The 10070-nt window shown below is 27.3% G+C and overlaps 1 pseudogene; it reads right to left on the reverse strand.

The window, feature by feature from the left end:
• Positions 1-1993: 1993 nt before the first annotated feature.
• LOC106337922 overlaps positions 1994-10070 on the reverse strand; it is a 16191-nt pseudogene continuing 8114 nt past the window's right edge.

The raw sequence follows: 10070 nt of genomic DNA on the forward strand, positions 1-10070 counted from the left end.
GAATTTTTATATAAATATATGATATTTTAAAAATAAAAATAATCATCTTTAATTGTTTTTTATTTCAATATTTTGAAGTTTCCATTGAATTACTGATAAAAGACAATTACATTCTATCATCAAATTCAACGCACAATTTATATATCTAATAATTTAATTAAATAGATAAAATTATCGTAAACAATTTTTTCCTTCCTTTTAAATAAAAAATAATTAAAATAGCCTTTACCAATTAATCATTTTAAAAATCAATATATTATCACATTTTCAAAGGAAATTGCCACAAATAGCACATTCATAGTACCACTTTTCATGTTTACACTAACCACTTTTATCTTCACTTTTAATGAAGGGTAAAAGATAATTATACCCTTAGGGTTAACTAATATAGACTTAGGGTTTAGAGTTGAGGGGTGGGGGAAAGTTTTTGGAATGTGAAATTTAGGATTCTAATAATTATATAAATAAATACTTAAAAATATATAATTTTTTTTAAAAAATAGTTTCAAACATAATTTTCGTTTTTCAAAAAGAAATTTGAAAAAAAATAAAAAAAAAATTAAAAAAAAAACAAATTCAAAAAATCTTTTTTAAGAAAGTTCAAATTTGAAAAGTATAATTCGAAAACATAAAAAAATTTACTTTTTAATTTTTTTAATTTTTTTTATTTAAATAATGATTTATTATATATATAAATAACAATGTCATAAGAGTCTTTTGCTACTTAATGAAGAATGTATTTTTGAAAATGTCTCTTTAGTGGTGGTAAAAATGAAAAGTGGTACCATGAAAGTGGTAAACATGTAATTTTCCCAAATCAATTTCAATTGAAAATAAACTAAATATTTTCTTAGTTTTTCATTTTTAGTTATGTTTTGCTTCACTCTAACTTCATCCAATAAATTATTTGATATGAAGTGGTATGTAACCAAAGAAAAAATTTGCTATAGAAGTATACTATTTCATTAATTTATAAAATACTATTTAAAATATTGTTTTAAAATATCATGAGAAAAATTCATAACAAATAATTTTGTTACTAAATAGAGTTCAACAAAAGTTATAATAAGTTACAAAACATAACCAGTAAAACACTAAAGTTTCATTAATATTTCATTCGAGATATAATTATGATCTGCAACAATTATATTCAAAAACATCATTTTCCTGTTAAATTAGAAAATATTAACTATTATTTATGATATTAATAAACTATATATATAGTATTTTAAAGTTGAGGTTTATTTATTTTGTCAAATTATATTATATTTTAAATGATTTAGCTTGGAGATAGACTAATTCATTTTCATAAAATAAATCATTTGTGTAAAAGTGTTTTAAAAGGTAAATATTATTGAAATAAATTTAGTATTATTTATTTAAACTTTATATTTTATATGTCAAATTGAAATATAAATAATATATATAATGTATTATTACATTTTTTGAATTAGTTTTTGTTAATTTTGTATTTTGTACAGAATAGAGAATATGAAGTTTACTGTCATTTTAATTTCAACTAAAAATATTTATTATAAACAACAATATGATCTCAGATTTTTTTGTTGTTGTTTGTCTATAATATCTTTTTCAATCTATAATGATTTTAATTGCTTCATAAAATTAATATAAATTTATATAATATAGTTATGATTTAAAATGCTTCATAAAATTAATATAAATTTATATAAAATAGTTTTTATCATAACTTCCCGCCCGTAGGGGGACGAGCCCTAGTTTCTATATATAATAAAGTGATACAAATTGATTATGTCATTTAGTGTAGTGATTTGTATTAATTTATGGTTGTGTCACCACAATCATAAATTTGAATCTATATTATAAAACTTTTATGGTTTAAGCTGTTAAATTTGAATATGTATTATAACACACCAACATACTCCATAACTTAATACAAACCAAGATCAAGTAACAATAAAATGTACATTTCACAACCTTTTCTTAACATAGACAAGATCTGGTGATACATGACTTAAACCTCCATTTTATGAAGCCCTTTCTCCAAGGCAGCAAGTTTGATGATATTAAGCGACTCTACCAAATCATCACATAGTAAATGAGGGTCTGGAATCACTGCTGTGTCGACAGCTAGATTGATGATAAGCTTGTCTACGTAGCTTACATAATGGATTATAAGAGCCTAGTCCAACAACAAACATAAACACATGCATGTTATAAATTACTGTCAATACAAACTCCATATGATTTTAAAAGAAAAAGAAACAGATGCGAAATATATACTTAACTAAAAAGTACAAGTGTTCATGATTAGAATTATACTTACGTGTGGTCCAAACATTGCGCTTGCTGCGATATAACACATGGGATGGTTAAAAAAACTTATATCTTCGTTTGGACCCAACACATGAAAATGTCACTGTTGTATGACCAAACACCCTCTTAGCAATAGCTTCCACTACCTGTCATTCAAAATTAGTTGTTATATTTTTTATGTACATACTTAAACATATGGATGGAAAGTTAATATTAGTTTTATATTTTACCTTTTCCCCAAATATTTTCATGATTAATTTGAGGATGCCATATGATATAAGTGGTTCCATGGAAATTTTTTTCTTATCCATAGTAGCTCTGGCTCTCCTAATGTATTTCAAGGGATCGTCCTCACATCTTATCCATAAAGGAAATACAACAAGACCTATGAAGTTTCCCCATCTACATTTTGATCCTTTTGTCATCATATCAGCAATATCCTACAGTTTCATGTTTAATCAAATTCTTGCATTCTAATTTTTTTTAAATTATTGTTTTGGAAGGAAATAGTTATATTTCCTCAAAAAAAAAAGAAAGATAATAGTTATATTGGGTTACCTCGATTTTTGTAGCTGGTGTTAGATTTACAGCTACTGTACCACGAAGACGGGTTTTGTTTACGTAAAATGATTTATAGAATTTGTTTACGTAAAATGATTTAGCACAAAGTACTTTCGTTTTTGCATCTTGATTTCATTGTTATTTCGTCTGTGCATACTGTTTGTGTTTGACTTTCCATAACAAGTTGCATTTTGCTGGACAACACTCAGATGTCCCTGAGAACTTGAGTCCGAAACTCAAAGAGGTTCTAAGAGAGATCGATCCAAGTGAGTCATTCTTCCAGCTAGATAAATATAGACAACCTTTTAAATTATGGTATTTGGTGGAGTACATAATATCGTATACCTTTTCCATTTTCATTTGGGGACCAACAAGATGAATGGAACCAAAGCTTTTCGAGAAAAGTGCAGCTTTAGAAGCAAAATATCAGAAGTGATATTAGCCTTTGTATACCAAGGTATGCAAACGATTTTTGATTCTGTGTGTTCTCTTCTTCTTTTTGAATCCCACATGCCTATAACTGGAGGTGTGATAGCAGTAGATGTACAAAAGAATAGGACTTTCAGGCGTTAAGGATTTGATGATGAAAAACAGAGTAAAAAATATAGAGATGACATTTAATGATATCATTTCATTGAATAAGGCTTACAACGGACTGAGGACAAGACATGGAGGTTTGCAGTGCTCCACCACCACCTTTGATATTCATTTCAGGGATATCATTGTCAAGAACGTTAGCCATATCCAATCCTCATCGGCCAAGAGTACTTCCCTTGGAACCAATGCAACAAGCAGGTAATGCATTTTTAGTATTCATTTTGTTAGAAGTCATGTCTTGGGCTCTTGCCAGTATAATCATTAGCACCTAGCGTACATTATTTCAAACTGTGTTAGGGTTCTACAAATATATTATGTTGTTTTACCTTAAATCATTGATGAGGATCCACTATTTTGATAGAGGTTAGGAACCTGATTCTGTAAACGACACAAAAATGATACCTACATGTAAACGTCAAACTCAACAGTTTAGTTACAAAAACCTTTCGATTAATCGCGTGATAACCGGCTTACACATTATCTAGATGTTCTGATTTTTCTCATGTCTTCATATGTTAGATTGTTTGATGTATTTGCTTGCTCCGTGGCCTTTTAAATTCATGGTTTTGTTCTATCAGGTTGTGCTTAAGATGTTGCCAGAGATGGGTATTGTTGAAAATATTCAAAAGTTCATCGAGGGAGTGAGAGAACAGGTAAACTTAATGCTTGAAACTACATGGTTCTATTTTGGATTAGTAATGAGTCTTTCTATCAATATTATTATTCGCATCCCCTTGAATTCTTTGGAAGATGAAGATATCTGATTTAGAATTGTGTGTCTACAAAAAAAAAAAAATGATCTCAAGACGAAATTATCAAAATAAATTGCAGCTGAAGTATTGTTCGCTGTTGGAAGAACAAGCGAGGTATGCTATATCCCGTAGTTCAGGCTTTTACTAAAACTAACACACAGCTTTTCGGTTTAGTGAAAAAAAATTCATGTTTCCTGTAAGCACATGTCATAGATCAATAAAAAATATAAATTCATATTTTTTTTTTATTTATATACAATCTAAATTTTAATAGTAATTAAATAGAGAGAAGAAAATATAAAAATAATAAATTAATACTATAAATTATCTTTATGTTTTGAGTTTTTTTATTAAAAATATATGATATATTCAAATATATTGTGTCAATTATTTATGAAGTAATAAAAATAATTGATATAATAATTTCTTTTAAACTTATTTTATGTGTATTTTCATAGTTTTAATATAAAATCGCTTCAAAATTATAATACATTATTTTAATTTTTAAATCATATAATTTTTAGTCCCAAATTTTATAAAATTTTCTTATAATTTAATATATATATGGACATACGCTTCCAACAGTATCCGTTTCCTAATTTTTCTAAAAATCTTGCTTATGCACTTCTATACGTTTCTGCTTCAACGTACATGCTTCTGTTTCCATGTAACGTAGGTTTAGAGCAGTTTGAAACTTAGATGGCTCAAGGGTATGAATTTTACATGCATGCATGTGTACATTAGTGTGAAAGAGAGACATGGTTGATGAACCAAAAACGCCTTCATTCTTGACTTTGATACTACTCTAAAGTAAGCACGGTTTAATGTACTCTACAGATTTCAATAAGCAAATATGTTTTTGACACAATCCATCTTCTTAGGTGATTATGGCCTTTCTCAGCGTTAACTCTATTTTCACTGGAATATGAGGATATTAATATATGTGCATTGCTAGCCAAATAAACTATGTTCTGGTTCTACATACCTGATTGCAGAAGTTATTCTTATCAATAGTGTTAGAGTGTTAGTAAGGTTATGTGGTTAGTTGCGACATCAACAATAACTTTCTAAGAACAGATGCTGCACGGAAAATACAGAACAAAGCTAAGAGCTTGATTTTCTGAATGTTTTTGTTTATCATCCCAGGCTAAGATTTTTCAGCGCTGTTTGTTTGTCTCAGTTCCGTAGTAATTTATTTACTCTTTAATCTAGGAGACTAGGATATAACATGCTTACAGACTATTTGTTTTGTAGTCTTACTGGTCGTTTCCATTGATAAATTAGGAATTATGATCCTAGAGAGAAATGATTGGGGTTTGCTAAGGATTATTTTAGATGCAAATTTATGTTGATTTTAAGGTTTTTGCTGAATGCATTTAAATCAACAGTTAAATTTTAAAATGCATATTGGTTGATTTTAAGATTAAAACAAAGTTTGAAATATACATTAATAAACCATATTTTCATAGAAACTCAAATAAACTAGACAAAAGAATAAATGTACTTTAGCTAAGATTCTTTTTAAAAAAATGTTCAACATGCTTACCAGCTTATATGTATTTTCTGATATTGAAAATAAATACAAATTAAATTTTAATAATCTCAAAATTGTAGTCACCATAACAAAAAGAAATTTAACAAAATTAATCTAAGTATGAAGATATATACTCAAATACAAATTATAAAATAATTTAAATTTATCTAAAATATATGAAAAAACCTGGGCTACGCCCGGGAAAATCTCTAGTTCCTATAATATTGTAGTTTTCTGCAAGAAAAGAAGATATTGATAATGTAACCGGTTTAAGATGGTCCTATTGTAAATATTGATAAGTATACTAAAAAATCAACTAAAAGATCAAAACTTCTTTCCTGGCCGAATCAGGTATTGGTTCATGTTGGTTTAATATTGTTTTTGGTTTATTAACCGGTTTAAGATGGTCCTATTGTAAATATTGATAAGTATACTAAAAAATCAACTAAAAGATCAAAACTTCTTTCCTGGCCGAATCAGGTATTGGTTCATGTTGGTTTAATATTGTTTTTGGTTTATTAACCGGTTTAAGATGGTCCTATTGTAAATATTGATAAGTATACTAAAAAATCAACTAAAAGATCAAAACTTCTTTCCTGGCCGAATCAGGTATTGGTTCATGTTGGTTTAATATTGTTTTTGGTTTATTAACCGGTTTAAGATGGTCCTATTGTAAATATAATTATACTAAAAAAGAATAAATGTACTTTAGCTAAGATTCTTGTTAAAAAAATGTTCAACATGCTTACCAGCTTATATGTATTTTCTGATATTGAAAATAAATACAAATTAAATTTTAATAATCTCAAAATTGTAGTCACCATAACAAAAAGAAATTTAACAAAATTAATCTAAGTATGAAGATATATACTCAAATACAAATTATAAAATAATTTAAATTTATCTAAAATATATGAAAAAATCCGGGCTACGCCCGGGAAAATCTCTAGTTCCTATAATATTGTAGTTTTCTGCAAGAAAAGAAGATATTGATAATGTAACCGGTTTAAGATGGTCCTATTGTAAATATTGATAAGTATACTAAAAAATCAACTAAAAGATCAAAACTTCTTTCCTGGCCGAATCAGGTATTGGTTCATGTTGGTTTAATATTGTTTTTGGTTTATTAACCGGTTTAAGATGGTCCTATTGTAAATATTGATAAGTATACTAAAAAATCAACTAAAAGATCAAAACTTCTTTCCTGGCCGAATCAGGTATTGGTTCATGTTGGTTTAATATTGTTTTTGGTTTATTAACCGGTTTAAGATGGTCCTATTGTAAATATTGATAAGTATACTAAAAAATCAACTAAAAGATCAAAACTTCTTTCCTGGCCGAATCAGGTATTGGTTCATGTTGGTTTAATATTGTTTTTGGTTTATTAACCGGTTTAAGATGGTCCTATTGTAAATATAATTATACTAAAAAAGAATAAATGTACTTTAGCTAAGATTCTTGTTAAAAAAATGTTCAACATGCTTACCAGCTTATATGTATTTTCTGATATTGAAAATAAATACAAATTAAATTTTAATAATCTCAAAATTGTAGTCACCATAACAAAAAGAAATTTAACAAAATTAATCTAAGTATGAAGATATATACTCAAATACAAATTATAAAATAATTTAAATTTATCTAAAATATATGAAAAAACCCGGGCTACGCCCGGGAAAATCTCTAGTTCCTATAATATTGTAGTTTTCTGCAAGAAAAGAAGATATTGATAATGTAAATGTATATTTAAGGAATATGAATATGGCCGGTCTTGGGCAAAGCCTAACGAAACATTGGCCTTAGGCCCCCAAAATTTTTGGAAAAAATTACATAGAAAAAAGCCCCAAAATTTTTTTTAGGCCCCCAAATTTACCAAAAAAAATTTTTAGCTGGAATTTTTTAAAAACCGCCTACGGCCCCGTAAATCTCAGGGCCGGCCTGATGAACTTACCATATTTTTTACTCAAATATTTTGAGAGACCTGCCTGTGTCATTCCAAGAAAAACATCATTCACCATTACATAGAAAAAAGCCCCAAAATTTTTTTTAGGCCCCCAAATTTACCAAAAAAAATTTTTAGCTGGAATTTTTTAAAAACCGCCTACGGCCCCGTAAATCTCAGGGCCGGCCTGATGAACTTACCATATTTTTTACTCAAATATTTTGAGAGACCTGCCTGTGTCATTCCAAGAAAAACATCATTCACCTTCTATAGGAAAGATAAAATTCTGAAGTTACTAATATAAGAAAACAAAACAAACAACAAATATTAAAAATGATAATTGTAAATACTTATATATCTACCACATTCATTGTGTTCTTCACGAACTTGACATCATCAAGGCTTATTATCCGATGGATAACCTTTCTAGACTGAATTTTATCTCCGAATTTACCAACAAGAAGAGTTTTAATATCCCTCAAATAACATAGTGTTAGGAGAAACTTGCACATTTCAACAAAAGTTGTAAAAATGATCATTATTATAAACCAAAATATGGCAACCAACCACCAAAGATTCTTGGATTCAACATGTTTTCTTGTAGTCGCAGTAGTAGGAAAAGCATCGGGGTCTGATGTTTTTCGTGAGCTAGCATACAGAAGAGACATAAGAGACATGCCATTGCCCAGTGAATGATGGAACTTCCCTGTACCAAAAGATTCTGCATTTGATGTCTTTATATTCAGAACATGAAATTCCCATAAAGGTCTGGACATGTCCATTGGGTTATTAGCCAGATGTGACGTATAGTCTTCTATAAATTCATCAGGATTCTCAATGTTGGAATAATCAAGGTCGGGAACAACAACATGATCTTCTACTCGAGTACTAACAGGAACCCAAACTGCTTTTCCATTTTTCTTATCATCCATCACCTGAAACATTTTATTTATGATCGAATGGATGATTGATAATACATGTTATTAACGAGAATGTTTGATAAAAGAGTTTTGTCATATATACAGTAAAGTATGATGCATTTGAAAACATACACGTAAAAGTAATCATAATGTTATAAAACTGTTATATATACAGTAAAACTATGATGCATTTGAAAACATATACTTAAAATAATCATAATGTCTAAAATTTCTTATAAGGTTTGATTCATATCAAAAATATAAACATCTCTAGAACATGTTGATGCAATAAAGAAGTGAGCATTAATGATATTTTATCAAAATACAACAATGCTAAAATTATATTTTAATATGTTATTTTAATTACTTATGCATTAATATATTATTAATTTATAATACCATTGGAACATTTTTACGTAAAATGTATTAAAATACTCTTTTAACGAATATAATTTTAGAAACAGTAATTTTATTACTTTATAATATTTATTGAATATTAATTTATAGAAGTATACATATATACGTTAGCTAAATAATCCCACAAGGTGAAATATATATAAGAGTACACTGAAATGGTTAGATCATACAATACATCCTTACTAATAAAAGGGACCTTTTGAGGCTACATAAAGCGTTCACATCAGCAGAAAAACTTCTCCCGAAAGATGACATGTGGCATAAAATATAATTTTACATTTTAATATTACTAATTTTTGAAAATTATAAATAATATGTAAACATACAGCATAAAAAATGGAAAAACTACATTAAACATATGTAAAATTACCATTTTTCACTTAAAAAAAAGACGGCTTATCTCCATTATGTAACATTACCGTTTTATAAAAAAAAAACAAAAAACATTATATATAATTTCGAAAATAATAAATATATGTAAACATACAACATAAAAAATGGAAATACTACATTAAGCATATGTAAGATTACCATTTTACATTTTTATTTCCTTACTAATAAAAGGGACCTTTTGAGGTTACATAAAGCGTCCACATCAGCAGAAAAACTTCTCCCGAAAGATGACATGTGGCATAAAATATAGCTTTACATTTTAATATTACTAATTTTCGAAAATTATAAATAATATGTAAACATACAGCATAAAAAATGGAAAAACTACATTAAACATATGTAAAATTACCATTTTTCACTTAAAAAAAAAACAGTTTATCTCCATAATGTAACATTACCGTTTTATAAAAAAAGAAACAAAAAACATTATATATAATTTCGAAAATAATAAATATATGTAAACATACAACATAAAAAATGGAAATACTACATTAAACATATGTAAGATTACCATTTTACATTTTTATTTTTAAAAAATAATATGTAAACATACAACATAAAAAATGGAAAAACTAAATTAAACATATGTAAGATTACCATTTTCACTAATAAAAAGACGGCTTATCTCCATAATGTAACATTACTATTTTGTAAAAAAA

This window comes from Brassica oleracea, chromosome C4 (assembly GCF_000695525.1).
Source record: "Brassica oleracea var. oleracea cultivar TO1000 chromosome C4, BOL, whole genome shotgun sequence".
In the NCBI taxonomy this organism is placed as follows: domain Eukaryota; kingdom Viridiplantae; phylum Streptophyta; class Magnoliopsida; order Brassicales; family Brassicaceae; genus Brassica; species Brassica oleracea.